The 6983-nt window shown below is 47.2% G+C and overlaps 1 long non-coding RNA gene across 1 annotated transcript; it reads right to left on the bottom strand.

The window, feature by feature from the left end:
• Positions 1-1247: 1247 nt before the first annotated feature.
• LOC125410728 (uncharacterized) lies at positions 1248-3643 on the bottom strand. The gene is made up of 4 exons (XR_015736975.1): positions 3163-3643; positions 2559-2702; positions 2405-2454; positions 1248-2029 (listed from the first exon to the last, which is right to left on the bottom strand). It is a non-coding gene; the product is annotated as an uncharacterized LOC125410728 (long non-coding RNA).
• Between the last annotated feature and the right edge of the window lie 3340 nt (positions 3644-6983).

Here is a 6983-nt window from a genome sequence, read left to right as displayed (position 1 = left end):
GAGAGAAATAGGGATTGCTTCAAGTCACCCTTCCTGACCATCTTTGCACCCCCTTCTTATTCCTTTTCGGGAAAGCCCTCCCCCATTTTGTTGTTGAGGACTGAAGGCAGACTTTCTTCATTGCTGTCCTGGGGGTGGTATTCTACTAGGTTGTCGGGAAGTGCTTGCTTTCCAGTCGGTTCAGTTTTACCTGGGCAGGGAATGAGGTGCTAACAACAGTTTCTGTCACACCCAGTCACATAATCACAGAGGGGCAAGTGCTTCGCGGACAACAAACACAAAACCTCTAGTCTGGAGCTGTTCTGGTGCCTCGCTCCCATTGGGGCCAAAGCTGCAGGCGACAGACAGAAACTTACCTGGTGGGTGGGCGTGCCCATGTGCAAGTCCCAGACTTACCCGGGCAGCGGAAACAATACTCCAGGGCACCAAACACTCACTGCAGTACTGTTCCCGCTGCTAGGGCACGACTGAGTGTGGTGGGCTGAGTGCAGGATACCTTGTCCCTCCTCCAAGCGCATGCCCAGCTTGCTTGGCCGTCACCCCCTCCCAGGCCCTTGAACAGTGCAGAGTGGCCCTCACTAGACTAAGGCCCTGATCAGGGGAAGGATGGACCGCAAGCCCCTGCCCTCCCACCTACCTGCTTTGGGGCTTTTAGGAGTCTGCTTTGCTGGCCCCCACCTTCTACTTTTCCCGCGAAGGGGTGGTGCAGCGCTTCATGTTTTGAACCTTGGCAATACTCCAAAACATGAATTGCTGCTGCATCCCTTCGGAGCCAACGAGGGTGGGGGTCGCACTGGGGTACCTGCGGATGAAGAAAGTCTCTGTGAGTAGAAGGAGCCCCTCCTTGCCCTGCTCCCTGGTGAGGATTAAGTACAATGTATGCTGCTTAGGACATATCACTCCAGGTTGACAGACTTTTCATAAGCTAGCACTTCTTAGAACTTTGCTTGCTTCAGGAGAGGTGAAGGGTGTGGCTTTTACACACCCTTACCATGAATATTGGAAAAGTGTATTGGTGGATAATGGGGTGGGGGGTAACTCTTACCTCAGAAAGGAGATGAAAAATGAGATTAAATAAATTGAGACAATTTGGTAACATCTGGATCACTCTTGCCAGCTCCAAAGTCTTGGTGAAACTTCCTGCTGCCTTGTCTAAGTCCCATTTATTGTCCCCAGTTTTGGGTCATTTATTGGAAATTTATGCAAGGAACTTTTGATTAAAAAAAAACCCCTGTGGGTAGCTACAGTTGGTTTTTAACTCACGTCTAATAGTTTCCTCCACTCTTACAGTAAACACCTTGTCAGTAGTTGATTTTAAACATGAGAATGTTCTATAGATGAAACCCCTGGATGTTTTCACACATTGCAGGTTATTCAAACTTATTCACAAATACTTTACATTTGTCAATGTCACTTATCAAACCACAAATCAAGAACTTTAAATACTTGATGTCAAATGGTTCCTTCTCGAGCAACTCCACAGAAACCCTTGTCTTGAAATGGCCGGCACTGTGCACGCTCCCGTTCTTGACTCTCAAAATGGACACATGAGCAGTAAGTTCCAGTCATTCATTTCCTTTTGTTTAAACAAAACAAGCACACACAAAATTCCTTCGGTCCTTAGCCACAGGCCTAATAATTAAAACAATAAAACTATACTGCCTTTGAAAGTATCCTATATACATAAACAGAGATTTAAGCTAGCCAAACTTCCGTTATTTTCATTTAAAATTATGTCCGTTATTCAAAACTAGTACAATGAATGCTGGGTCCTATTAACTAATTGATTAATTAAATATACAGAGTATGTAATTAAACTAAGTACAAAATGCCTAACACAACAGATTGTGATCCAGTGCTAACAAATGCACTAATAATAAAGCCATGAGTTCATGATAAATAAAGCCATTAATAATAATAGCCCCACTCCTTAAGTTGGAGTTTCTAAATTCCATCTTGTCTTGGTTATATTACAAATCATTTTTACATGGACACGGAATAATGGAGAAAAAAACCGTTGATGGTCGCCCTTAAAAAGAGAGAGGGAAAGAGAGAAAAAAACATGTTTAGTAAAGTTACAATTATACTTTAAAGATACATAACTTTCCCCCAATTTAATTTTATGTACCCCCACAAATGTGAGTCATCACATAATAGATTAAAGCCAATCCTAATTCAACATTTCCTTAGTTGATTACTTTAAAAAAAAAAAGTAAGTTCATTAGAAGTACCATCAGTGTCCTTCTAGATCATTTTGTTAACGAACACACCGGAACCAAATTCATCTATATATTTTACCTCACCGATTTCTTTTCTTCCAGTAACCCTACAACGACTTAAATCCCTTAAAAGTCTTCTCACTCCCCTGGCTTACGTATTTCCTCTTGGGTTGAACTTTACTTACGAAAGGAGAACACAAAGAGGCGTCTGGTCACTTCTGGAGAGGGTCATACGCTGATAGAATAGACAAAGAATCAATACTTTGGAGTTGCCCTGGCCCCACCCCTTTCAGAACTGCGACGTGTTTGGCCAAATGATTTAAGAGCCAAAGACTACGCCTCTTCCTCTCTTCACAGTTGAGAACGTCTGTCTTTTGCAGATGCCTTGCGTCCCCACACCCAAAACGCACGGTGTACACGTCCTCCGCACCTTCGAGCCAAACTTTTCCAACGTCGAGTTTCGTACTGGAAGAGCTAAACAACCTTGAAAAGTTTTAGTTAGCGAGAGACAATGTAAAATGAATTTTACGTTTCTTTCCAGGACAGTCTTTACTGCTTACAGATGAGAGTCGCCTAAAGTTCATTTACACTCTGTCAAAACCAGTCGCTCCCCACCCTGGCGAGGCTGACAGCCGACCACTGCCCCTCACTCACTTTTCTCTCTCTGCTCTTCCCTGTTCACTCTTCTCAGATTATTTTCTGTGTTCTCGGGGCACACTCATTTGCTAGACACTTTAAAACTCTGTCCTCTCCCCACACCGACCCCCCCCCAACACGCTTCCCACCCCCACCCTCCACTCAGCGCAACACAGAACTTTTTTTTTCGGAATTATCCCCGCATCTGTAACAGTCTGAAGTGATTAGCCTCATAGTTGGGGGGGGGGGCGGGAAAGGTCAGCCTAAAAGTCCCCTCCCCTCCCTGTTTTTTTAGATCGCAAGTCACCTCTCACTCCACTCGAAAATGGCGCCGAAATCGTAGAACTTCTTAAATTTCATTGTAAGCTTTTTGCAATGGTTTCTGGGATTTTCCTGCGAAGCTGCTCCGCCAAGTCGAACTAGTGAACAAACCAGCGAAGCGGGACAGAGGAAGGAAAAGGAGGGTGGGGAGGCGGACAGACAGACCGACTGACGTCCGGGCAGATGAGGAGCGAGAGAAAGGGCGGAGGACTGTGGCGGGGTTGAGGGGGGTAGAAGATCGGGCACAGGGTCTTGGGAGGGCGCGAGGTCACGGGGGTGCGGGACGCTGAGAGACAGAGGGACGGAAAGTTGGGAGCTGGGAGTCGAGGTGCGGAGCTCACAGAGAGGCGTGGCGGCGGAGAACGGGAGCCAGGCTGGAGCAGGGCTGGAGCAGAGCCGGAGCAGAGCTGGAGCCGGGCTGGAGCCGGGCTGGAGTCGGGCTGGAGTCGGGCTGGAGTCGGGCTGGAGCTGAGCGCACCCCAAGAGGCGAGCGGGAGCAGCCAGCGCCCAGTGGCTCGCCGCAGCCCTAGAAAAAGCCGGCACGGGGGGGGTGTGGCCAGGCGCTGCTCCGCGCCCCGCCCAGCGATTCGCCCGCTCTGTTCCGAGGCCGGGGGCGGAAGGGGGGGGGGTGAGGCCGTGCGGGCGCTCAGCGCCAGAGCCTTGGCCTGAAGCCAGGAAGGACTGGGAAGGACGTGGGGAGCCTGTAGTGGCCACGTCCAGAGCCTCATAGCCTCGGGTTCTGGGAGAGGGGGGAAAAAAAAGGAGAAAGGGGAAAGGGGGAAAAAGAGCAAAACCAAGGACACAAGGTAGCTCAGCTCCAGCTCAAAGACCGCTCAAAGACCCAGAACACAAATGCCACTCTGCTCTCACTAGTCCTCCGGGCTGCCAGCAGGGCACAGAGTGGCTAAGCAAAACCTCTTGGGATTGTTTTTCTTGGGGGTGTGCGTGTGCCTGAAATGGGATGGGGGAAATAAGGGACCCTCAGACTGCAGGAGTGGGGTGCTCAGGGCGCATTCGTGTCCCAGATCTGTTGGATCTTCTGTGCTCTGACCACTCTGCCAAACTCTCCCTCAGGTAGAGGACTCCCTTAGGTCCTGGCGGTCCACTCTGGAGGTGGTAGGTAAGCATGACACCGAGACGGGGAACAACAGTTTATATATATGTCGAGCCCAAGAAGGGAAGTCTTCATGACAAGTTTTGAGTCTTGGGTGAGGAAAGAAAAGGAGTCTTTCTTCTGTATGCTAGCTAGCCTTAGACGACGCTGTTTACTAGGGAGGTGAGAGAATGGTATTGAACTTAATAGTAGGGTGTCCACATTCTGACAAGGTCTGTGCCAAAGTGAGAGAGATGAAGTGTAACGATGGCCGCGATTTTCAAATGATGTCGCCGACACACACACACACACACACACACACATACACACACACACTACACACATTCGAGGGGGGGTACATTGCCACGAACTAACAGATGATGTTGCTTCTGGGTGGGAAGTAAATAGCCTTTCATTGTACTATATTCGCGACTTTCTTGTATATTTGCAAAATGTCCTAACAACACAAATCTGAAGAAGCCAAACATGGTGGTGCATGCCTGAGATCCCAGCACTCGGGAGGTGGAGCAGGAGAAACAGAATTTTAAGGGTGTCCTTGGCTACATAACAAGTTCGAGGACAGTTTGAGCTATGTGAGAGACTGCCACACACACACACACACACACACACACACATAAATAAATAAATAAATAAATAAATAAATAAATATTTAAAAATAATTTTAAAAATCTGGGAGAAATCCCTTATAAAATAGCACCTGAATGCTAAACATAAACTCTGCTTTCTTTACCCCTTTCCCGGGTTGGACAAATCTTTGAGCGAGCGGGATGTACTCAGATGGCTTTGAACGGGAAGGGCAACGGGTATCTCTGGCCTGTAGCAACCACATATCTGGGGGGCTCCAGAAGATGACCAGAAGGGGCCACAGGGGCAGGTGGAGTGCTGGGCGCAAGGCGCTACACAGGAACTACTTAGCGCGTTTGCTTGGGGACTCCGAGGGAGAGGCCCTTGTCCTGGTTGGCAGCTCTTGACTAAACCTCCACTCCAGCCACCTCTTGTCTGGTCTGGGACTTAGTGGGTTCTGGGGCGCCATCGACTACCGAAAACATCCGGACGTCCGTGAAACGCCAGCAGTTGAGTGTCACTCTGATCGCTGCGGTGCGGCCGCGGGGTCCTCCATGCTAGCTCCCAGAGTACAGCCTAAGTTTTGTCGCTGAGGGTAGAACGAGTGAGGATAGTTTGGAACCGCAGGCGTGAGCTGGAACAACTACAACAAAACCCACCAGGTGTCAAAAGAAAGGGGCGAAAAGCAATCGTAAAACGGGTAAACACGCTCGCAGGCGCGAAAACAGCAGATGGATACTAAAATCACGAATTCCGCGGTGCTCAGCGCTGCCGCTTCTTGCTCTGCTTAAGTTTCTCTGTACTTCTGTATTTTACTGCGATATTTCTTCAGGGCTGATCTGAAAACTGAGTTTTGTGAGGACGATTGCAAAGTCTCAAGGCGTTGCTAGAATCGCGTGGCCTTATTCTGATGATTTGGACTTATTTTCGGTTTTTTTGTGGGGGGGGGCGAGAGGGCAGGACGGTAGAGTCTTCCAGGGTCTGCAAAACTGCCGAGAAAAATTAGCCAAAAAGATTTTTGTAGACCAAGACTTTCTTTTCAGGATTTTTTTTTTTCAACACGACGAATAACGTGTATAGTTTCGGTGGGCACTTAACACTACTAGTAGGACTTACAATTTTTTTCTATGAATATCTTCATAACTCGTGGACAGGACTGAAAGTTTGCCGGCTTGTCAGACGTGACCGAACACTCGTCTAAGTCCTCGGCAAGATCATTCATACAGTTCCCGAGTCCTGGGGGTGAGAGGCTTTCTTTGGGCTTTTAAGGTTCGGCTTGGTGGGTCCGTTTGTTTGGATTACTGCACATAAACATTAATTTTCCTACATAAATATCAGAAGATTCCAGCGCTGGAAGATGAAAGATGAATTTGTGACAGGTTCTCTGAAGAAAAATGGCAACAGCTTTCTTTATTAAACTCCTTTTGCTACATCAGCATATTAAGAGAGCCAGTTGAATATTGATGAATTCTTTGAGGCTGAGTAATATGGCTACAGGCCCAAGAAAGCCAGGGAGGGCAGGCTTAAGTATTTACTCGAGTGAACAATCTTCAAATATTTTTTCAAAGATGGTGTCTCAAGGATTTTCTTAGGACATCTGTAGCAAGCCCTGCTCTGAAAATGGCTTCTCACCTATTAGGCCCTTCCTGACTGAGTGTGATAAAAATCACCTTAAAAAGTAGCCTGAAGGTCATTTTGGGCATAAAAGGGGAGCACAGTTCACAAACTAGAATGCTAGCAAGCTTCCAATAGGGGAGTCAAACACTTCTCATGGGGCAACTAGGACCCAGAAAGAAAATGCACACCATGTACCCCCAACCCCCACCTCCACTTCCAAAATGTTGGTTTAAAGCAGTTATTTTTTTTTTTTGGAAAATAACATGTAATTTTTTTCTTTCAATTTTTTTCCAAGTAACAGTCAGAAATTACCTTGATAAATAATTGTAACTGGTGAGGAGGGAGAGGTGGCAGCAGCAATTTCAATGGTCTTGGGTGCAGCTGAGAAAAATAAATCTGCCTTAGAGTTGAAACATTTAACTGGAGATATGCTCGTCAAGATGTTTGAAATAATTTGAGGGGCATATTTTTTGGAAACATTCATTGACTTTGGATGTTAGGGAATCAAATTG

The sequence above is a fragment of the Myodes glareolus genome, chromosome X (assembly GCF_982192425.1).
Source record: "Myodes glareolus chromosome X, mMyoGla1.1, whole genome shotgun sequence".
NCBI lineage: Eukaryota > Metazoa > Chordata > Mammalia > Rodentia > Cricetidae > Myodes > Myodes glareolus.
This window is presented reverse-complemented; position numbering and strand designations above follow the sequence as displayed.